The sequence below is a fragment of the Geotrypetes seraphini genome, chromosome 19 (genome assembly GCF_902459505.1).
Source record: "Geotrypetes seraphini chromosome 19, aGeoSer1.1, whole genome shotgun sequence".
Lineage (NCBI taxonomy): Eukaryota > Metazoa > Chordata > Amphibia > Gymnophiona > Dermophiidae > Geotrypetes > Geotrypetes seraphini.
Genome location: NC_047102.1, coordinates 8971259 through 8996273, shown reverse-complemented (window position 1 = coordinate 8996273; position 25015 = coordinate 8971259). Strand labels below are relative to the sequence as shown.

General features: G+C 43.0%; 1 protein-coding gene across 3 annotated transcripts in view; it reads left to right on the top strand.

Moving 5' to 3' along the window:
* LRRC4C (leucine rich repeat containing 4C) overlaps positions 1 to 25015 on the top strand; it is a 584836-nt gene that overhangs the window by 435753 nt on the left and 124068 nt on the right. Inside the window, exon 4 of one of the 3 annotated variants that reach the window (XR_004537629.1) lies at positions 13224 to 13337. The exons of the other annotated variants lie outside the window; for them this stretch is intronic. The gene's annotated coding sequence lies outside the window, so the exon portion shown is untranslated. Of the gene's footprint in view, positions 1 to 13223; positions 13338 to 25015 lie in introns of those variants that run through there. 3 annotated transcript variants of the gene reach the window in all.

Genomic DNA, 25015 nt, shown 5'->3' with positions numbered 1-25015 from the left:
TAACCTATTCTATAAGGCAGGGGTGCCCACACTTTTTTGACTCGCGAGCTACTTTTAAAATGACCAAGTCAAAATAATCTACCAACAATAAAATTTTTTAAAAAACACAACGCACACTGTACGCATAGAATTGTTAATTATCATTCCTATTCCGGGGTTTTTTCAAAGAGGTCAAAGTAGATGACTCTATGCACTGTCACCTCAGTAACAACCATACAAAAATAAACAAATACCAACCACCTCCCTTTTTACTAAACCACAATAGCAGTTTTTAGCGCAGGGAGCTGCGCTGAATGCCCAGCGCTGCTCTCGACGCTCATAGGCTCCCTGCGCTAAAAACCACTATTGCGGTTTAGTAAAAGGGGACCATATTGTAAAATATAGACAGCAGATATAAATTCAGACACATTTTGATCACTAAATTTAAAATAAAATCATTTTCCCTACCTTGTCTGGTGATTTCATGAGTCTCTGGTTGCACTTTCTTCTTCTGACTGTGCATCCAATCTTTCTTTCAGCCTGTATGCTTCCTCTCCTCCACACCTCATTCCCTCCCCCAACTTTTTCTTCCTCTCTCCCTGACCTTTCTTTCTTTCTCTCTTCATGCCCCCTTTCTTTTTTTCTGTTTCTCGTCTTTCCTTCTGTCTCCCTGCCTGCCCCCTTTCTTTCTTTCTCCCTGCCCTTCCCCAAGCCACTGCTGCTGCCGCTGCCATGGGGGAACAGGACCCAAACCGCCACCAATGGATAACAGGCCCCAATGCCGACGCCGACCCATGCTCTCCCTGATTCGGGCCGACCAGCATTCCTCTCCCCGATGTCAATTCTGCTGTCGGAGAGGAAGTTCCGCCCAGCCAGGCAGCGATTGGCTGGCCCGAATTTCCTTTCCGACGGCAGAACTGACGTCGGGGAGAGGAAGACTGATCGGCCCGATAGATCGCCAAGGCAAAGTGAGTCCTGGGTGATCGACTCACTTTGCCTTGGCGAGCTACCCGTCGATCGCGATCGACCTATTAGGCACCCCTGCTATAAGGTATCTGAGTGCAGAAATTCTTTTATAGATAATCTAGCGTTGGAAAGCTATAGGCCTGACATAACTGTGGTCACAGAAATGCAGTAAGGGTCATATAAAGCAGATAAAAGATCTCTAGTATGACACCATCTTTAAAAAATATTGCAGAACTGGATAAAGTACAGATAAAGCAATAATAATAAAAGGGAATTTTTGTAGGCTGAAACAGTTTAAGGTTCTTCAGCTTGGATCAGAATTGGAGAAGAGACATGATGGAGCTTTGCAACCCATGAGCGGGGTGGAACAGGTAAGTATGGAATAGTTATTTATGTCTTCAAACTGTACCAGGACTACAGAACACCCTAAGGGGAATATTCAGTTCATCAGCCCCAGGCTGAACTAACCTTGGCATTGAGGGCCAGATTCTGTATAGGACGCCCAGTCTTTGAAGTTGACTAAGCAGCTTTTGAGAATCGCACATGGGCGTCCTATATAGAATTGCCCGCCTAACATTCATGGTTCTCTAACTGGCATCCATGTCGCAGGCACTGGTTAGAGAATCACGTTGCCGCTGAACTGATCGCGACAAGGGAATCTCCTTGCTGCGATCAGTTTAGTGGCCATACCTCTAGTTGCTTTTCGTGACCCCCGTCGGCTCACCCGCAAACAACACTTCCGGGTGCCGCGCATAGGAAATGATGTTGGAGAGCCGATGGGGCCGCGAAGAGCACATTGTTGACCGCTGTGAGCAACCATTTCAACTAGAGGTGCAAAAGAATGGAAGGGGGGGCACGTGCGATCGGGGAAGGAGTGGGGGGCGGGGGAGGGTCACTCGCCACCCCGGATGCCTCTCATCCTTGCTACACCACTGCTTAAGACCCTATGAAACTAACAGGTAGCAGATGTAATACAAACTGGAGAAAGTATTTTTCACTCAACAAATAAACTCTGCAATGTTGTTGCTTCAGATGGGATCAAGACATGGTTTAGATCTAATCTAGCTGGGTTTAACTAGGTTTCAAGAACTTCCTAGAAAAGAAGTTCATAAAAATTACTAGTCAAGAACACGTCAGAATTGCTGAGAGGAGACTAAGAAAAAGATGTATTCTTGGGATCTGCCAGGTGCTGCCTTGTGATCTTGATTGGACACCGTCAGAGACAAGATATTTTGCCTGATAGAACTTTGGTCTGACTCAGAGGTCCATCAAGTTTAATATCCTGTCTCTAGATGGGTTTATGGATCCATCATACTGCTACTCCTATCAATTATTTCTATAGCGCTACCAGACGTACAGAGCGCTGTACAGAGTCACAAAGAAGACAGTCCCTGCTCCAAAGAGCTTACAATCTGAACAGACAAGAACAGACAAACAGGATGTCATGAATACAGTTAAGGGGAATGGTTAATCAGCTGGCTGGATTGGTGGGCAATCAAACCATTGTAACATCACTGATGAGGTTGGCTCTTATTGGTGGAATGAGGCATTATGACATCAGAGGAGTAGGGTTAAGGATTAAAGGCTATATCAAAAAGGTGGGTTTTCAGTCTGCTTTTAAATAAGGGAAGGGGCTTGGCAGACACACTCAGGTAATTTATTCCAGGCCTAGGGGCAGCTAGATGAAAGGAACGGAGTCTGGAATTGGCAGTGGAGGAGAAGGGTGCAGCTAAGAGCATATTATCTGAGGAACGGAGTTTTCTGGGAGGTGTGTAAGGAGAGAGAAGAGAGGAGAGATATTGAGGGGGCAGCAGAATGAACACACTTGTAGGTCAGCAATAGGAGCTTGAACTGTATGTGAAGGTGGATAGGGAGCCTTTGAAGTGATTTAAAGAGAGGGGTGACATGAGTGTGGTGAGGTTAGTAGAAGATGAGTCGTGCAGCAGAGTTTTGCACAGATTGTAAGGGGAAGAGGAGACCAGTTAGAAGTAGATGGCAGCAATCTAAGTGTGAGGTTACAAGAGGGTGGAGAAGGGTCTGGGTAGTGTGCTTAGATTGGAAGGAGCACATTTTCGTGATATTGTAGAGATAGAAGTGACAGGTCTTAGAGGGGACATGATAGAAACCTTCAAAATCCTTAAGGGCATAGAGAGAGTAAATAAGGACAGATTCTTCAAACTGTGGGGGGCCACAAACACTAGGGGTCACTCGAAGAAATTGAAAGGGGACAGGTTTAGAACAAATGCTAGGAAGTTCTTTTTTACCCAGAGGGTGGTGGACACATGGAACAAGCTTCCGGAGGAGGTGATAAGCCAGAACTCTGTACAGGGGTTCAAGAAAGGTCTGGATAGGTTCCTGGAGGACAAGGGGATAGAGGGGTACAGATAGAACTTGAGGTAGGTTGTAGAGGTGTTCAGAAACCACTTCACAGGTCGTGGACCTGATGGGCCGCCGCGGGTGCGGACCGCTGGGCGAGATGGACCTCTGGTCTGACCCAGTGGAGGCAACTTCTTATGTTCTTATGTTCTTATGTCTTAGCAGCTTGTTGGATGTGTGAGTAGAAAATGAGAGGGCGGAATCGAAGAGGACTCCAAGGTTGCGAGCAGAGTAGACTGGAAATATGACAGTATTGTTTACCAAGATGGAGGAAAAAGGAGCATCTCAGTCTTGGACATGTTTAGTTTCAGATGATGGCAGGACATCCAGGCAGCAATGTCAGCCAAACAGGCAGAGACCATTTTTTGGACTTTAGGTGAAATTTAGAGTGTAGAGAGGTGGATCTGGGAGTCATCAGCATATAGGTGATACTGGAAGCAATGGGAAGAGATCAGGGCACTGAGGGAAGAGGTGTAGAGAGAGAGCGGAAGAGGTCCTAAGACAGAACCCTGGGGTCGCCAAACGCTGGCGGGGTAGCAGCAGAAGAGGACCCACCAACACATACACTAAAGGTGTGTTGGGAGAGATAGGAGGCAAAGCAGGAGAAGACAGACTACCGTATTTTCACGCATATAACGCGCGCGTTATACGCGGTTTTACCTACCGCGCATACCCCTCGCGCGTTATATGCGTGAGCGCGGTATACAAAAGTTTTAAAACATAGTTCCCACCCCGCCCGACGCCCGATTCACCCTCCCAGCAGGACCACTCGCACCCCCACCCCGAACGACCACTCGCACGCGCTCCCACCCGCACCCGCATCCACGATCGGAGCAAGAGGGAGCCCAAGCCCTCTTGCCCGGCCGACTCCCCGACGTCCGATACATCCCCCCCCCCCGGCAGGACCACTCGCACCCCCACCCCGAACGACCGCTCGCACGCGCTCCCACCCGCACCCGCAATCGGAGCAAGAGTCAGGGGGGGTGAACGGAGAGTCGGGACAGCGCACGGAAAGTCGGGGCAGTGCACGGAAGTCAGGGGGGGTGAACGGAGAGTCGGGACAGCGCACGGAGAGGCGGGGCAGTGCACGGAAGTCAGGGGGGTGAACGGAGAGTCGGGCAGCATGCGCGGTATAATCGTGAGCGCGTTATACCAAAGTTTTTGTGCTTATCATCGTGATTTCTGCGCGCTATACATGTGTGCGCGTTTTATACGGGTGCGTGTTATTTGCGTGAAAATACGGTAGTATCCTGACTCCATCTGGATGGGTTTATGAATCAGAGCAAACGTCCATTGAGTCCAGCATCCTGTCTCCATCTGCTTGCTCTATGGATCTCCCTCACTATTGTTAAAGCAAATAGATGCCTCGGCTTAAGATCTAGAGATCTTCAACTGGATAAGTTGTGGTTCTGGCAAATGATTTTCTGGATAGAAACCAATAAAGAACAACATAATATCTATTGTGTGTTTGAAAAGAACTCTCTGGCTCCCAAAATGTTTAGCTGATTTGCATCCAACTTCACCGTGTTTCACATTGATAGAATTTTAAATGCATGCAGTTTACAAAACGATTGTTTTCTTGCATTAGCCACCACAATGAGAAACAAATGGTTCATTTAACCATGTCAAAACTAATCTAAAGTCACTGCAATTTATTTGCCTTTGTATAAATTTTAATGCATTTTTAATTCTACCCCACTGGTTGGTAAACCAACCATTGACATTATTGCTGCTTAGTAATGTATTTCAAGTGGAGTCACGTCTACTCAACCTGGACCTCGGAATAATTTATTATAGTCTGTGCAAGCTAAAGTGTGCAGTGCAACATACTGTTGAAACCGCCATCAAGAAGTTCAAAAGCAATGTCACATATACATTCTGAAGAAGAAAGGGATAGGAAAGAAATATTTGGTTTAATAAAACATAAATTATACGGGTCAACACACTAGTGGAAGGTGAGACTTCTTGGGTTAGGTTGGGTTGAGTTAATCCAATGAAAGACCATCACCTTCCACTTGTCTACATATTCCTCTGATGATAAATTAAGAGTCCTGGTATTCTATCTGTTCTTCCTAAGTCTCTTCAGATTCTGAATGGCTCCGTTTATCATTGTAGTCACTTCCTTTACAAATTCTGTTCCTGTCCTTTGAATAGAGAACCGTGCAATGCATGATCTCCCTGAGCACAGTGGAGAAAATCTGGTGCCTCTGAGAGGTCCAAAAAAATCATTCTGTTTTCTAAAGGGAACATAAGGAACCTGTAGTCTTTTTATAAAATAGGCAACAGAAACTGCCCTCGCTGGTTCACAAATTCTCACAAATACTCCAAAGAAGTTAAGAATGCAGTGGAATAGTAAGGGGAGGTGGGGGGGGGGGTCCACCCCAGGCGCCGTCTTGGTGGGGGCACTGACACTTGTCCTCCTCTCCGCCTCCTGTTCCTTCCCAACCCCCCTGCCACACGCATACACCCCCCTTCCCTTCACTCGTACCTCTTTAATTTTCCCAGCGTGAGCAGTATCGCACGCTTGCTGCACGCATTGGTGTCAGCTCTCTCTGATGTCACTTCCGGGTCCCATGCCTAGGAAGTGACGTTGGAGGGAGAGCCGACACGATGCAGGCAACAAGTTCGCGATGGTGCTTGCACTGGGAAAACTAAAGAGGTGTAGGGAAGGGGATGGGGGTGGGGGTAGAGAAGAGGGCAGGGGAAAGGCGCTACCACCCTGGGCATTAATCACCCTCGCTATGCCACTGAATGAATGTAGTTTACAAAACTGCATAGCCCTAACAGCCTATGAACACATATAAATACATGCCACCTTGTAGGTGCACATACGATAGGCCTGATTCTATAAAATGTCTAACTTGGTAGGCACCTAGGAATGTAGCACCCACTGCATGCCATTCAAAGTTAGGTGCCATTTATAGACCCACACTTCATGGCGCCTAAGTAGAGTCAGGCATTGCTAGGTGTCTGCAACTTAGGCATCGGTATATTAGGTCAGAGTTAGAGAATGACATGGGGGTCAAATTTTTCCCCATCCCCGCGGGAACTCTTTTTCTTGTTCCGACCCGTGAGTTCTTTTCCTGTCCCTGCCCCATTCCTGCAAGCTCCGTCCTCATCTGCACAAGCCTCAAACCCTTTAAAATCCTAAGTAGCAACATTCTAGAACTCAGATTGTGATGCCATAATGCCTCATTCCACCCATGCCTAAGCTCCATCCTCATCTGCAAAGCCTCAAACGCTTTAAGATCCTAAGTAGCAACATTCTAGAGCTCAGATTGTGATGTCATAATGCCTCATTCCACCAATGCCTAAGCTCCGTCCTCATCTGCACCAGCCTCAAACACTTTAAAAGCATAAGTAGCAACATTCTACAGCTCAGATTGTGATGTCATAATGCCTCAGTCCACCAATGCCTAAGCTCCGTCCTCATCTGCACAAGCCTCAAACACTTTAAAATCATATGTGTTTGAGGTTTGTGTGGTTAAGGCAGAGCTATAATACCGACGCCGAACTCATTCCATGCCTAAACTCTACCCCTATTCACACCCAGATGCCTACATGGTGCCTATCCCCTAATTAATTTTTTAAATTGCTTTATGAAGGTGATGTTCAATTAATGTCATCACTAAAACATTAACCCCTCCTTTTACAAAACTGCAAAAGCGGTTATTAGCGCCGGCCAGCACACTGCATGCTTTGCGCTGCTCCCGACACTTATAAGAACTCTATGAGTGTCAGAGCAGCATGGAGCATTCAGCGTGCCAGCTAGCGATTTTATAAAAGAGGTTTGGGGGGTGGGGGAATGAGTTAAATTAGGCTGTAGGTGTCTTTTATAGAATCAGGCCCTATATGCTTGTCTGGCAGCTGTTTTTAAAAGTAATTTTCTGTGTGTAAAAATGAGAAATGCAGAACAGGAATTTTAATCTGTCAGATATCTGAAAAACTCTGCAAAGATGTTAATTTGCAACTTAGCGCCACTGAAAACCCCATTAAGATAAAGCAACCTGAGAGGGGAGGGGCTGCAGTTTTAAAATGAGTAGAAGAGGGGCACCATGGTTCAAATCTGCTTCTCCATTGATGAACCTTTGACAAATCGCCTTATTCCATCTAATGCAAACATGTCATAAGTCACATCGGATGGGTGACTCGTGCGCCTCGAGTTCAGATTTGGACAAGGTGACTAAGTACATCTTATGTTGTTTATCAAAAATATTAATTACTTGCATCTATCTACTGTTCTAGGTGAGCTACAGAGATACCTACATGATAATATACAAATAATACATGACAAAATATAGATTGTTCCCTTGTCATTATAATAAATATTCTACCGCAGTATGTAATTTATGGGTTGAATGTTGTCTACAAGTAATTACTAAGATAGTAACGTTCACTGACAGCTCTGTACAGGTTCCTCAAAGGAAAAGTAAGTGCATACGTTCTCCTTAAAAATTACCTAGGGGAAAGGATTCTCTGAGATTTTCACCCTCCTCTCTTGTGGATACGTTTTGACTTTCAAAACAGCACCCATAAATTAGAAAAGGTAAAACCACCTCCAGCCTTTTTCGCCAATCAGCCAACTACTTGACACGAGTTGACACCTCCACCTCTCTTCTTTCTTGTACTCACTTGAGGAAAGAAGAGAACGGGGAGATATGATTGAAACATATAACTACATCACGGGATGCATCGAGTCAGAAGATGATATCTTCTGGCTCATGGGACCCTCGACCACCAGAGGGCATCCGCTGAAGATCAGGGGAGGGAAGTTTCATGGCGACTCCAGGAAGTACTTCTTCACCGAAAGAGTAGTGGATCATTGGAACAGACTCCCACTCCAGGTGATAACGGCCAGCATCGTGACAGATTTTAAGAGAAAATGGGATACTCACGTGGGATCTTTAAGGGAGTAAATTCAGGGGAGGGGATACTTGGAATGGGCAGACTTGGTACCTTTTCTGCTGCTTTTTTCTATGTTTCTATGATGGCAGATAAAGGCCAAATGGCCACAGCATCCACTATCTCCTCGTCTCCCTATTGGCTAAGGCTCTTAACATTTGCATCTCCTCTTCCTATTGGCTAAAGCTCTTTACATCTGCATTGTGAGGTCATAGGGCTTTATGGTTATAGAAACAGACTCCCACTCCAGCTGATAAAGGCCAACAGCGTGACGGATTTTAAGAGAAAATGGGATACTCACGTGGGATCTTTAAGGGAGTAAATTCAGGGGAGGGGATACTTGGAATGGGCAGACTTGGTGGGCTATAGCCCTTTTCTGCTGCTTTTTTCTATGTTTCTATGTTTCTATGTTTCTAACTACTTGACATGAATTGTCAGTATCATTGAGTACTCTTACCTATGAAAAGGATGGACAATTATCAGTCAGCCATCTTACCTAGGTGAATAGCCTTTTAGAGCAGTGACTTTTGAAATTCACTTCTTGAAAAGTTTGAGCCATAAAACAATTATGAACCCAAAATTTATCATAGACGCATAATGACTGACTACCATGATGACAAGGGCCAATTTTGTAAATGGCCTGATGCAAAGACTCATAACTCATTTTATTTGCTATCCATGAAGCCAGGTTCCCCTAGTCTCGGCTGTTCTTTACAATAGAAATGCTGACATCTTTTGCCAACTTTTCCGACGATTCAATAAAATATGGTCATCAAAATCATGCATATGTATAGATGTTGTAGCACCTTTCAGCTTTTCAATTTTGCCTTTAATACATCACAGGGAATTAAAGACATCGGTGATGTGTTTTTGGCAGTGTTTCTCGTACTTTTGAAATGGTCACAGAGCCAGTTCTGCTGAATTTTAATATGGTAGGCTTTAACACTCTTGACATTTGCACAAAGTTCGGTCCACTTCGGATGGTCCACTTTTAACAAAAGTCATTAGCCCCCAGATCTTATAAACGGTGTCCAAGTTTGGGTGTACTGCCGAGATGTGCGTGCAAATGTATTGGTTAACAAGCTCTTAATCATCAATAATTGGATGCCCTCGATAAGTACTGAAATGTAGTTTTTGCTCTTCTGTGAGAAATATAACGAGGGCTCTTTCACAAGGAGAGTGCAAGGTAAAGAAACAGCACTTATGCACAGGCCAAAGCTAATATATCAGGGGAGGAAAAGCCTCAGACAACAGACCCTCCCACCATTCAGGCATTGGCATAAAAAACCACCCCTGAAATCTCAAAACTGGCTCTGTTACACCCTGAGGCAGCAGTAGTGTGAAATGCTGGTCATCGTTGGTGTACCATAGTAACATAGTAGATGACGGCAGATAAAGACCCGAATGGTCCATCCAGTCTGCCCAACCTGATTCAATTTAAATTTTTTTAATTTTTTCTTCTTAGCTATTTCTGGGCAAGAATCCAAAGCTTTACCCGGTACTGTGCTTGGGTTCCAACTGCCGAAATCTCTGTTAAGACTTACTCCAGCCCATCTACACCCTCCCAGCCATTGAAGCCCTCCCCTGCCCATCCTCCACCAAACGGCCATACACAGACACAGACCGTGCAAGTCTGCCCCGTAACTGGCCTTAGTTCAATCTTTAATATTATTTTCTGATTCTAAATCCTCTGTGTTCATCCCACGCTTCTTTGAACTCAGTCACAGTTTTACTCTCCACCACCTCTCTCGGGAGCGCATTCCAGGCATCCACCACCCTCTCCGTAAAGTAGAATTTCCTAACATTGCCTTTGAATCTACTACCCCTCAACCTCAAATTATGTCCTCCGGTTTTATCATTTTCCTTTCTCTGGAAAATATTTTGTTCTACGTTAATACCCTTCAAGTATTTGAACATCTGCATTAGCAAATCTTTGCTACTGTCTGCCAACTTCATTTACATATGTGATTTTATGAGACTGACTCACGCTTTTGAATTTGCTACAAGATTGCCAATGACAGCACCCCATAAGTTTTTAACGTGGTTTTTTGAGAATCCTGGCCTGGGTTTTTATGTGGTCCCATTTACACAATTAACCTGGCTGGTTAAGTACGGAATATCGACACTTATCTATTTGTTTTATTTATTACCATTATTTGTGTCTCGCTCGACTGGAGCATTCTCGTTGGGTAACAATTAGAAGCATACATAATCCATTTCTATAAACAAAACAACATCCATTGGAACCAGTCAAGTGTTCACGTTGCCCTTGGAATGCCCCCCAAAGTAGCTGGTTATCACTTAAGTGCTGTTAATTTCAGTGACAATAACCAGTTAAATGTTGCTGAAAATTAGCAGCTACAGACCACTTTTTAGTTAAGTTATCCGTCTTAAATAGTTTAGTTATCTGTCTTAACTAAAAAGCTGACTGTTAAGATGGCGGGACATGACAAGAAAGTGTGTGTGTGGGGGGGGGGGAAGCCTTGAAAAAGCCTAAGGGCAAAACATGTCGGATAGAGTCCCGGGCCAACAATTTTCAAAGATGTGAAATAAAAAAAATAAAATAAAATGAGTGAAAAATAGTATGATTAAACTTAAATGTAAAAAGAGAGAATACAGCGGATCGATTTCAGTGTGACTTTTCAAATGAGGTAAATAACCCGTTTGATTCACTTCCGAAGATGCAGCTGTATAGAAACTAATATAGATTGTTGAACATATACATTTTCTTGATGAAAACAAGTTATTATACATAGAAGATAAGATATAAGATGCACAGTGTTGTTTATGATATAAACATTGAAAGATGCTACCAGTAAAGCAATTGCCGATAAAGTAGGCTATTTTGATGTGGGCATGTCTCTAAAATAATGACCTAATCTCTTATATGGGAGAAACTTGGAGTTCCAAAGAAACCAGAACTCAATTAAACAGCAGGATTGAATACCAGATAGCTCAAAACTAACCCCCAAAATAATTATTACCTAGTAGGTGCGGCCTTGCTCTCTATTCAGTATCCATCCTGTTAGAGTTTGTCAGACTTTTATTAGGCGTAGCTCGACTTCTTATCCAATATAAGAGTTCTATGGTCTTATTGGCACAGAGATCAAGGTTGAAAAATGTTAAGCTGGCTAAAACCGGACTTTTCATTCCACTTGTACTTTATGAGCTGTACATGCCTGTTAAAATTCATTTATTTTTCATTACTGTATAAACTAAATGAGTTGACAGAGGAAGCAATCAACATATGATATGCCCTCTGCAACCACTAATGTAAAATTTTGGCTGCTTCTGTAAACAATTGCTAATTAAGAGGCACTCGTAAAAGGAGGAAATAGTCTTTACCGAAATAAACAGAAGGATGTTAAGACTCGCATACTTATGATTTCATATAGGTCTGACTAACGGTTAAGAACATAAGAATAGCTTTTCCGGGTCAGACCCAATGGTCCATCTAGCCCAGTCTCCCATCTTCACGGAGACCAATCCAAGTCACAAGTACCTGGCAAAAACCCAAAGAGTAGCAACATTCTACAGCTCTGATTGTGATGTCATAATGCCTCATTCCACCAATGCCTAAGAGTCATCCTCATCATTGATGTCACAATGGCTTCATTGTCCTATACTTGGCTCACATAAGAACATAAGAATAGCCTTACTGAATCAGACCAATGGGTCCATCTAGCCCAGCATCCTGTCTTCACAGAGGCCAATCCAAGTCAGAAGTACCTAGCAAAAACCCAAACAGTAGCTGTATTCCATGCAACCATTGTGAAAATTTATATAAAGATAACGCTGAAGACAACCTAGCATCAATATTTAGTAGATAATTTGGTAGACTATATGCTAAACATTGGATACTAACATTTCCTCCTCTTTCTCTCCCCTCTTACCTCTCTTTACAGTGGCCCTGAGCCTGTATAGGTATGAGCGATGCACAAATAGAAGATTAGATTAGATTACCCCTACTTTTACAAAATCATAGCGTGTTTTTTAGTGCTGGCCTAGTAGTAAACATAAGAACATAAGAATTGCCGCTGCTGGGTCAGACCAGTGGTCCATCATTCCCAGCATTCCTCTCACACGGCGGCCCTCTGGTCAAAGACCAGCGCCCTAACTGAGACTAGCCCTATCAGTGTACATCCTTGTTCAGCAGGAACTTGTCTAACTTTGTCTTGAATCCCTGAAGGGTGTCTTCTCCTATGACGGACTGCGGAAGAGCGTTCCAGATTTCTACCACTCTCTGGGTGAAGAAGAACTTCCTTATGTTTGTATGAAATCTATCCCATTTTAACTTTAGAGGGTGCCCTCTCGTTCTCCCTACCTTGGAGAGGGTGAACAACCTGTCCTTATCTACTATCCCCTTCAGTACCTTGAATGTTTCGATCATGTCCCCTTCCTTTGATTTAGAGAACCAAGACCTGGGAACTAGTCTGATATAGTTTAGTTTTCACACACACATAAAAAGAAGACCCCGGTTGGGAAATGGAAGAACTATCGCTAATGAGGGAAGGGAGGAAGGAATGAACTAGTCTGTTAATGTATATAAAAAAATTTCAGAAAAGGTTATAGAATAGGCATCACTTTTAAATAACACTCCGTATAACCTATAAGAGCGAAATGAAACCATAGATAGACCTCATCATAATAAAGAAACAAATTACTCTGTTTCATTACTGTGCTCTAGTAAAGTTCTCCCAAAATGTCTCTTTTTTGTTCTGTAATCCTATTTACTGGCTAAGATTTTCCCAGGTGTAATGCTAATACTGAATGTAACACCCTCCCCCTCCTTCCCTTTATTTTTTTAAGAGGATGCGACTTGGGTACCATTATTTCTGTGCGTGGTTACAATCAAAGCAGATTACATATTTTAGACAGGTGCTCATTTTGTATCTGGGGCAATGAAGTGCTCTGTGATTTGCCCAGAGTTGCAAGAAGCTGCCGTGGGAATCAAACTCACAATCTCCTGTGGCCTGCCTTCTCTCCCCTCTCCTCGGTAGACTTGCACTCCTGCGGTTGCGTTGTTGGACACATCGAAGGGAAACTGAACTTCACTTCCAAACGTCTGCAATCGACGGCGTCTGGTCTTGCCTGTCCAATAACGGGTATCGTCGTAATCTTCATCAGCATGATTCCTGGTCCTGCTTCTTTGGTGACGGCCTGTTGACCTGGCTCTACAGACTGAACTTATTATCAGGCCGCTTCAGAGACTTTTCTAGCTCTTGAAAATTGTGTTATTTAATTTAATTTTTTATCTTCTTTCTTTATTTTCTTTATCTTAAATTATTTTTGCTGTTTTTGGTTTTGTTTTGGGTTTTTTTTTTTGGGGGGGTTAAGTGTAACTTATCGCCACCTTGGCATTGTATTATATGTTGTTATTACATATTTTATCTTCTTTTTTTATTTCTATTTTCTTTCTTTATTTTTAATCTTAAATTATTTTTGCTGTCTTTTTTTTTTTTTGGGGGGGGGGTTAAGTGTAACTTATCGCCACCTTGGCATTGTATTATATGCTGTTATTACATATTTTATCTTCTTTCTTTATTTCTATTTTCTTTATTTATTTTTAATCTTAAATTATTTTTGCTGGGGTTTTTTTTTTTTGGGGGGGGGGTTAAGTGTAACTTATCGCCACCTTGGAATTGTATTATAAGTTATTACATATTTTAATTTTAATCAGGTACTTTAGCTAGATTGTGAGTATTCGGGACAGATAGGGTCGTTTTTCTCAAGTACCTAATTTCATTTTAGTTTGTAAAGCCACTTTGAACTACTGCACTAAGTGAGATATGAAATATACAATAAACAATCTCAGGGTTCTGAGACAGCTGCTCTAATTACTAAGTCACCCACTTCTTCTTGTCCTTCCTTTTCTTCTACCTAAAATAGACCCTGTCTTCCCCAGGTTCACCAGCTCCTAAAAAAACAGTCCAATTCTGTCTATTTTGACCTTGGTTGTTGTGCAGACAAGCTTCAGTAAATAGTGCACCATGTTTTAAAAATCATTTCTAGGTTCATTTCCAATTGGATACCCAGCCTTATAAGGCAAACTGTATTTGTGTGTCTAGTAGCCGTCCCCCTCTCTGATAACGCCAAAATATTTTCATGTGCCCTTGACATCTAGCGTTTGGAATCCCTTTTTTATTTTTCCCCCCCTGTAGGTAGACAGGCCATTTCAGTTCAATTCAGTTGAAATCAGGGCAGCCAGAGCACATTGTGATATCACTGAGCGTCCCTGAAGCCACTGTGCCATCGATTAATGCCTGCGGCCTCCGTCTGCTTCTGTTTCTTGCCTGGTTTCCCATAGGGAAGAGCCATGTTCAGTATTTATTGATGTACAGAGGTGATATGATAGAAACAATCAAATACCCCAGCGGTATAAATCACACCGACTTAAAAACAAATAAGTCACAGGATGAGCTTTCCAGGGGGAAACAAAGCTCAGAGGCAACATCAGGAAAAATGTTCTCTACTGAAAGGGTGGTGCATTGAGTGGTCTTGATGGAGATGAAAATGGTAATGAGATCCAATAATCCCTGTGCTATGCACAAATATTCCCTACTGGAGAACTAATGAGGGGAAAGATGGAGATTAGCCGAGGTCTATCCTACTGAACAAAGAGTGAGGCTTAATGATTCATTTTAGTTGTCGTAATGGGGACTATTCTAGAACTATGGGCCACAAATTTGGCACTTACATGCAACCTAGTAATGACATCTGGGTGCCCAGATTCTGCTATAGAATACTAGCACATGTCCTCATCTATCCACTTTATTTTGCTATAGCATCAAAAAATATAATACTTCGGATCTTTTCCAGATAAGCCCCGCCACTAATGGAAAAAGTGGATGCGCCGAAAGTTAAGCCCCGCCACCTTTTGCCAGCGCACGCAACCTTAACCAGTGAAGTTCTCAGCACAACGCCCCCCACAACGCGGCGTGATGTGTATAAAGTAAAGTGGGGGGGTTCCACCCCACGCCCCTCCGTCGGAGCACCCAAAAAAGATTATAAAAAAGAGGATATGAAACTTAACATTATAAAAAATAGGATAAACTGTCGGACCATTTTTTTAAGGGCTCCAACGGGGGGGAGGGGGGGGCGTGGGGGGGAACCCCCCACTTTACTTTATACAGATCGCACCTCTTTTTTATAATCTTTTTTGGGTGGCAGGGGTTAACTTTTTGGTGGGGCTTATCTGGAAAAGATCCAATACTCCTTATTGTTTTTACTGTTTTTGAAAATATTTTTTCTTATGCTTTCTTAACAACCTTTGTTAAGTGAAATACTCTTTTACAATGTGCTCAGTGCTCCTCCACCCGGGTCATTAGCAAAACGCTGTAACCGTGTGTGTGACATCGCACATGTTCCCACCTATATATCTACTCAACTTTAAATTGCTACTTATCTTAGCATAGATCAGTGGTTCCCAAACCTGTCCTGGGGGACCCCCCAGCCAGTCAGGTTTTCAAGATATCCCTAATGGATACGCATGAGAGAGATTTGCCTATAATGGAAGTGACAGGTATGCAAATCTCTCTCATGCATATTCATTAGGGATATCTTGAAAACCTGACTGGCTGGGGGTCCCCCAGGACAGGTTTGGGAACCACTGGCATAGATCTTCAACGGTGATGATGAGCAATGAGGATCTGCAGTTCAGTTTTTTGTTTATGCAAAAGTGCTCGTGCAATATCAGGAAATTATACTAAAACCTTCAGTCATTTCATTGCTCTTTTTCTTATTTCTCCGGTTCCCCCTCCTCCCCTTTATTTATTCACTTAACAAAGGTTGTGGATATAGAGCAGGGGTCTCAAAGTCCCTCCTTGAGGGCCGCAATCCAGTTGGGTTTTCAGGATTTTCCCAATGAATATGCATGAGATCTAAGTGCATGCACAGCTTTCAATGCATATTCATTGGCGAAATCTTGAAGACCCGACTGGATTGCGGCCCTTAAGGAGGGACTTTGAGATCCCTGATATAGAGTATTAAGAAAGCATAAGAAAAAATATTTCTTAAAAACAATAAGAAGTATTACAGCATTACATTTTTGACTCATCTATCCACTTACATTTACCGTAGGTCTGCCCAGTTATGCCTGCTATTCACATGGTACAAATGTGAGCATTAAGGGCCTGATTCTCAAACTGCGCATCCCAATTACAGGCGGCGATAGGCGTCCTACCACTGTCTGGCAGCCAATCGGGATGCATGCTTTTAGAAAAAATTTGCGAGGAAGGACGCCTGCAAGGAAGGTGTTTTTAGTGCATAGGGACACTAAAGCACATCCAAGATGGAGCGTGGGGGCATGGTTTCACCCAGATGTGGCCTTGGGCATGTTTAAGCATCCCGAAGTATCTCCGTAGGTGCGAGACGGATGCCTTAAAAGTAAGCCTGCAAAATGCTAGCCTACATTTAAGGAGTCTGTCAGAAAAACTAGCTGTGATTCTGTAAAGGACGCCAATGCGATCTGCGGCTGCCAAGATCGGCGGCCTTTACAGAATCAGGCCCTAAATGCGAAACTTTAGGATGCAGCTTACAGTATTCTGTATGATTAGGGTTTCCAGACGTCCGGATTTCCGTACGGCTTTTCAAAACCTGTCACTTTGTCCGGATTTTGAAAAGCCTCCTCAAATCTTGTCGGGCAGGGTGAAAGTCCGCGCGTGACATCATCGCAAGGCAGCCGCGCGCACACAGATTTCCTGCCTGACAAGAGCAGACAGCGGGGACCGGGAACTGGGGGCCGGATTAGGGCAGGGATAGGCAGAACTGGGCGGGTCTAGGTGGGCTGGATATTCTGATTGGAAAATCTGGCAACCCTCTATGTAAGATGCCTAAGTATTGGACATGACCATGATTCACCCATGCTCCTTCCTTTGTATACACCCCCTTGTGCGAAGCAGCTGGATGATAAAGTTACAGAAAACTACTTAGCGTCCAACCCACCTCCTCCCAGCCACTGTAATTTTAAATCTGCAGGCAGCCACCGTGCAGCGTCTCTGTACAGAAGGAATGATAAGACAAATATTGGCGCTTAGCAGGTGGAGTTTGGAATTGAAAGCGGCTTCAAAGAGGGTTTGTTCCTGGCAGGATTCCATGCTACTTACCTCCAAGGAGAAGCATTGGCTTTTGGATGTGTATGTGGTCACTCCATTTTATAAAAGCCCTTTTCTGCATATAGAAAAGCCTTTAGATGCAGAAAAAACCTTTATGAAATTTCCTCCTGTTCTACCCCCAAAAGGTTTTCTCATTCACATAGATTTCCTTACCAACTAAAATAAATACCAACTCTGACACAAAAATACAAAACAAGATAATCTGAAGTGCTACGTAACAGTGTGAGTGTAACAGGTACGTTAGATAAATTGTGAGCCCACCGGGACAGATAGGGAAAATGCTTGAGTACCTGATTGTAAAACCGCTTAGATAAGCTTGATAGGCGGTATATAAAATCCTAATAAACTTGAAACTTGAGTGTCATCTTTGGGAGTACAGTAAAACCTTGGATTGCAAGTAACTTGGTTTGCAAGACAAGCAAAACATTTGATTAAATGTTAACTTCATATACAAGCAATGTCTTGCAATACAAGTACATACAGTATACACACACGTCATGACTGAGCCGATGGTTCTTCTCTCTTTGACATTGCAAGAGTGTAGTGACTGTTCTAAACGAGCAAAGTCTTGCAATACGAGTACGTATAGTATTTACAAAAAAAAAAAAAAAAAAAAAAAAAAAAAAAGTTTTTGAATTGTGGAACGAATCGTCTGAGTTTCCGTTATTTTCAAGGGGGAAATTTGCTTTGCCATATGAGCGCTTTGGATTACAAGCGTGCTTGTGGAACGAATTATGCTCGCAGACCAAGGTTTTGACTGTATTTGCTACCATCATCCGGATATGCTGTGCTGCCTATTCGTTTGTTGTTTATCTAATGTGGTAGTTAGCTCTTCTCTTCCCATCTTCCCAGTTCACTAAAGTTAAGACCAGTCTCTCTGAAAACACATCGCTTTGTTGAATTTTAATTTCCTGTCGGCCAGCACCGCACTTCTCCCCTCCATATCATTGTAGGCAGACTGTTGTGTTTAAAACATGTCCCTAAAACGGGAGAAGATTTATTGTCTTCCGAGCTGCTCATCCTGGGCCCATTTAAAATGCAAACATAGTATCGTCTCTGCGTTGCTGATTTCTTCATTTCCCAGGGTCATGCTTGGATTGCCATCCAGATGTCAAGTGCCTGTGTAGGCCCAATAACTCATTTTTCTCAGCTTTGCCATGAGAGCACCTAATCAAATTCTGACAACTTGCCCTGTACCATGGGTTGCAGACCGGGGAAAAAAAAGAGTGTTTGGGGGGGGTGGGGGTGGAGAAGAGAGACGCATAAGGTTCAGTCCTGATCTCACATGACTCAAAATGTTTCCGACAGGCAAAATATCTGATTTTGTGAAAGGCCGTGTAATTTTGTCTTATTAATCAGCGTGTCACATCCAACTTAGACAAATGCTATTTTATTTTCCTCTGCTCTTAGCAGCTGTTTGGCTTAATATACTCAGTCCAACTCTAAAAATGTTCTCTCTCTAGATATTTGAGAAAAATGCAATACAATACTGCTTGTCTAGCAGATAACAGATGCCTATTTAAGCTTTTGCATTAATAATTATCTCACATCATGATGTTGTAAAGCGCCGGCACTAACAGAAGAATTTTCAGCCACAAGAAATTGGAATCCCCATGTTGTGATAAAGCCCCTGGTTACATTTCCAAGGGAGTTGCGTATGCATCGCAAGATGAAAAAGGGAAAGCAGAGCACCCCGCTGGATCCAGCCAGTGAAGAGAAGTAACTCGTTCTATAGCCACTATGAGCATATTCTCACCCATCAATCCCCCATCCTTCAGAAACTGGGCTAGAAATGTAAAGGCAGGGAGAAAGTCACAATGAACATTGCATAATCGGCGGTTGGAAGACCTGAGTCATTAGCGGTCAAAAGACAGGGTGGTTAGAGCTACGGCCTCCGCACCCTGAGGTTGTGGGTTTAAATCTCATGCTGCTCCTTGTGACCCTGGGCAAGTTACTTAATCCCCCCCATTGCCCCAGGGACATTCGATAGATTGTGAGCCCACCAGGCCAGATAGGGAAAAATGTTTTGAGTCGCTGAATGTAAACCCCAGATTCTATAAAGTCTGTCCGAATTTAGGTGCAAATCTGAGATGCGCCTGCAACGTAATGGGTTAAAGAGCCAATTAACAAAAATAACTGGGCAATAACAATCAATTATTGATGTTATTTGGCACCAATCAGGGTTTGTAAGTGCATCAGGCTGCATGTGATTCTATAGGGCAGTGTGCCTAACTCCCCTAACGCATATCTTGAAAAGAGGCGTGGCTTTGAGAAGACCGTGTCTTAAGGCCATTCTGAAAACCTTTCCCCTTTCAATTTCTCTGAGTGACCCCTAGTGCTTGTGGCTCCCCACAGTTTGAAGGACAGATTCTTCAAACTGTGGGGAGCCACAAGCACTAGGGGTCACTCGGAGAAATTGAAAGGGAAAGGTTTAAAACAAATGCTAGGAAGTTCTTTTTTACCCAGAGGGTGGTGGACACATGGAACGCGCTTCCGGAGGAAGTGATAAGCCAGAACTCGGTACAGGGGTTCAAGGAAGGTCTGGATAGGTTCCTGGAGGATAAGGGGATAGAGGGGTACAGATAGAACTTGAGGTAGGTTATAGAAGTGGTCAGAAACCACTTCACAGGTCGCGGACCTGATGGGCCGCCGCGGGAGCGGACCGCTGGGCGAGATGGACCTCTGGTCTGACCCAGTGGAGGCAACTTCTTATGTTCTTATGTTATGTAAAATACTGGGTCAGTGCATTTATACCAGGTTTCAGCGGGTGTAAGTCTGGCACCCACAGTCAGGCACAAGATCGGCGCTTGAGCGCTATTCTATTAAGGGTGCATGCCCTTAACAGACCATGCCATACCATACCACCTACCATACCATCACTGCACAAACTTAACATTTCCAAGAGGGTGGCAAAGATGACGGGGGAAATCTCTTTGATTACATATGTATTCCCACCCAAACCATATCCATCTACACTTGTAAATAGTGGCTTTTCTGAAATCACTCTCTATAGAAATATAACCAATCTAAAAATATAAATGCCCACTGCTTCTAAACTGATCTGATTCGGTTACCGATGGCTGCTGAGTGTTGTCGGGTAAAATATGGAATTGCATCCACAGTACTTCACCTTTTTCAACTGTGGATGATTATTTTCTTTTCCCTTCGCCTTCCCCTCTCCCCTCTCCCCCTTCCCCATTGCTCTTCTCTAATCTCTAGTGATTTAGCACTACAATTTTTTTTAAAAAAGACAAATGTAAACACAATTGAACCAATAAACCTACCAGCAAAAATCTCCCAAATGAGTCGGTAGTTAATAGCATTTTCAAGAGATTGCTTGACACTATCCCATTTTCGAGAGACTTATCGTACCCTTGGATTCTTTCACATTTGGAGGTGGTTTGACGCCACCGTGATACAGCAGGACAGAACATCTGCGCTCGTCAACCTGCACTAGAAAATGCTCGTGCCGGAAATCCAGTCGTACCCTTGTGTGTGAGCTTAAGTGTATTCGTACAACTCTCTTCTATGTAAGTATTCTCTTTACCAGCAAAATATTAATCAATTATACTATTAAAATCACATGAAGCGAGTTAGAAAAGGCCATTTTCAAATAAATAAATAAAACAATTTAAGCAATTCTTCACTATGGTAATTTTTGACATGCATCAACCAAAAAACTGGAAGAAAAAGACAGTAGAATAATTGAAAAAAAACCTTTTTAGGTGCATTGTAACTTGATTGACTAAGAAGGAAACCCAGTTCCCCAGGATCTTGGTCTACTGCACTATACTGTATGTTAAGCCACTCCTAGGGAGAGAGTATGGCGCAGTGGTTAAAGCTACAGCCTTAGCACCCAGAGGTTGTGGGTTCAAACCCACGCTGCTCCTTCTGACCCTGGGCAAGTCACTTAATCCCCCCCACTGCCCCAGGTACATTAGATAGATTGTGAGCCCAACAGGACAGATTGAGTACCTGAATAAATTCAAATAAAACTGAGCTCCCTGGGGAAAACAGTATAGCAAATTGAATGACTAAGCACAGTCTTCCAACCAACTCAAGACTGACACCAGTATCTGTGTGTCCTTTTAGACCTATAGATCCAGTCACAGCAGCTTACCACATACGGAAATACAATTTCATAAATACAAAAATTATCTTGGTTCAAACCACTTATTTTGCTTATTGCCATAAATATGGAAAATTGGTATAATGTGTATGAGAAGTATGATTACCCAAGGCAGTCAAGGAAAAATGATTGACTTTGCTAGAAGCTCACAATCTCTGTATTCTGCAAACAGCTATGGCATTTCTCTTTTCTGGGCATGATTTTATTGGCATTGGCCATTTTGTGTTGTCACCTCACTCTAGGGTTTTAACTTTGGAGATGTCAGTGTCAGCTTCATGTGACTTTTTAATTGTCCTGATGGATATTCTTAGGTTTTCTGCATCCCGTCTACACCAGATTGTGACTGCCCTGAGAATAAAGGCAGCTATTACACTGTACAAGTAGCAATAGCAGGATATACACTGGTGAATACTTTTAATGGCTCATAGTTTTACTATGGATTCTGATGATGATAATTGCTAATTATGCTGTGATATAACCTGGATTAAGATGTAAATCTGTCAGGGGTCGTATTCATATAAACATTTTTTCCATTCTATCTGTTGGCAAAAATACTTTGATGATTCAAGCTATAGTCACTTGAATATCAATATTTAGGATTTTTGTTGTTTGAAACTTTATGGAAACCATTAGGAATGCCATTTCATGTTGGTTTTAATCTGAAAACAACAGATAAAAACTAAAATGTCATTTTACCCATGCTTTAAATAATGTACACTATTTCACACAAAAATATAGACTATGGGGTCGATATTCTAAGTGATTTAAAGGGCCAGGACCAGTTACTATTGCTGGATGCTAGGAATTATTAGAAAAGGTACGGTAAATAAGACTAAGAATATAACAATACCCTTACTGGGTCAGACCAATGGTCCATCTAGTCCAGTAGTCCATCTTCTCGGAGGCCAATTCAGGTCACTAGTACCTGGCAAAAGCCCAAATACTTAGCAACATTCCATGTTATCAATCTAGGGCTTCCCCCATGTCTTTCTGAATAACAGACTATGGACTTTTTCTCCAGGAAATATTCCAAACCTTTCTTAAAACCAGCTACATTAACCACTCTTACCACAACCTCTGGCAATGTGTTCCAGAGCTTTATTATTCTCTGAATGAAAAAAAATATTTCCTCCTATTGGTGTTAAAAGTATTTCCATGTCATTTTTGATGATGTAAAAACAATTGATCCACTTGTACCATTCTACACCACTTAGGATTTTGTAGACTTCAATCATATCTCCACTCAGCCGTCTCTTTTCCAAGCTGAAGAGCCCTAACCTTTTTAGTAACATAGTAACATAGTAGATGACGGCAGATAAAGACCCGAATGGTCCATCCAGTCTGCCCAACCTGATTCAATTTATTATTATTTTTTTTTCTTCTTAGCTATTTCTGGGCGAGAATCCAAAGCTTTACCCGGTACTGTGCTTGGGTTCCAACTGCCAAAATCTCTGTTAAGACTTACTCCAGCCCATCTACACCCTCCCAGCCATTGAAGCCCTCCCCAGCCCATCCTCCACCAAACGGCCATATACAGACACAGACCATGCAAGTCTGCCCAGTAACTGGCCTAGTTCAATATTTAATATTATTTTCTGATTCTAAATCTTCTGTGTTCATCCCACGCTTCTTTGAACTCAGTCACAGTTTTACTCTCCACCACCTCTCTCGGGAGCGCATTCCAGGCATCCACTACCCTCTCCGTAAAGTAGAATTTCCTAACATTGCCCCTGAATCTACCACCCCTCAACCTCAAATTATGTCCTCTGGTTTTACCATTTTCCTTTCTCTGGAAAAGATTTTGTTCTACGTTAATACCCTTCAAGTATTTGAACTTCTGAATCATATCTCCCCTGTCTCTCCTTTCCTCTAGGGTATACATATTCAGGGCTTCCAGTCTCTCCTCATACGTCTTCTGGCGCAAGCCTCCTATCATTTTCGTCGCCCTCCTCTGGACCGCCTCAAGTCTTCTTATGTCTTTCGCCAGATACGGTCTCCAAAACTGAACACAATACTCCAAGTGGGGCCTCACCAATGACCTGTACAAGGGGCATCAACACCTTCTTCCTTCTACTGACTACGCCTCTCTTTATACAGCCCAGAATCCTTCTGGCAGCAGCCACTGCCTTGTCATACTGTTTTTTCGCCTTTAGATCTTCAGACACTATCACCCCAAGGTCCCTCTCCCCGTCCGTGCATATCAGCTTCTCTCCTCCCAGCATATACGGTTCCTTCCTATTATTAATCCCCAAATGCATTACTCTGCATTTCTTTGCATTGAATTTTAGTTGCCAGGCATTAGACCATTCCTCTAACTTTTGCAGATCCTTTTTCATATTTTCCACTCCCTCTACGGTGTCTACTCTGTTACAAATTTTGGTATCATCTGCAAAAAGGCACACTTTTCCTTCTAACCCTTCAGCAATGTCACTTACATACATATTGAACAGGATTGGCCCCAGCACCGAACCCTGAGGGACTCCACTAGTCACCTTTCCTTCCTTCGAGCGATTTCCATTAACCACCACCCTCTGGCGTCTGTCCGACAGCCAGTTTCTGACCCAGTTCACCACTTTGGGTCCTAACTTCAGCCCTTCAAGTTTGTTCAACAGCCTCCTATGAGGAACTGTATCAAAGGCTTTGCTGAAATCCAAGTAAATTACATCTAGCATATGTCCTCGATCCAGCTCTCTGGTCACCCAATCAAAAAATTCAATCAGGTTCGTTTGGCACGATTTACCTTTTGTAAAGCCATGTTGCCTCGGATCCTGTAACCCATTAGATTCAAGGAAATACACTATCCTTTCTTTCAGCAACACTTCCATTATTTTTCCAACAACTGAAGTGAGGCTCACCGGCCTGTAGTTTCCTGCTTCATCCCTGTGACCACTTTTATGAATAGGGACCACATCCGCTCTCCTCCAATCCCCAGGAATCACTCCCGTCTCCAGAGATTTGTTGAACAAGTCTTTAATATGACTCGCCAGAACCTCTCTGAGCTCCCTTAGTATCCTGGGATGGATCCCGTCTGGTCCCATCGCTTTGTCCACCTTCAGTTTTTCAAGTTGCTCATAAACACCCTCCACCGTGAACGGCGCAGAATCTACTCCATTTTCTCGTGTAACTTTGCCAGACAATCTCGGTCCTTCTCCAGGATTTTCTTCTGTGAACACAGAACAGAAGTATTTGTTTAGCACATTTGCTTTCTCCTCATCACTCTCCACATATTTGTTCCCAGCATCTTTTAGCCTAACAATTCCATTTTTTATCTTCCTCCTTTCACTAATATATCTGAAAAAATTTTTATCTCCCTTTTTTACATTTTTAGCCATTTGTTCTTCCGCCTGTGCCTTTGCCAAACGTATCTCTCTCTTGGCTTCTTTCAGTTTCACCCTGTAGTCCTTTCTGCTCTCCTCTTCTTGGGTTTTTTTATATTTCATGAACGCCAACTCTTTCGCCTTTATTTTCTCAGCCACTAGGTTGGAGAACCATATCGGCTTCCTTTTTCTCTTGTTTTTATTGATTTTCTTCACATAAAGGTCCTTAGCCA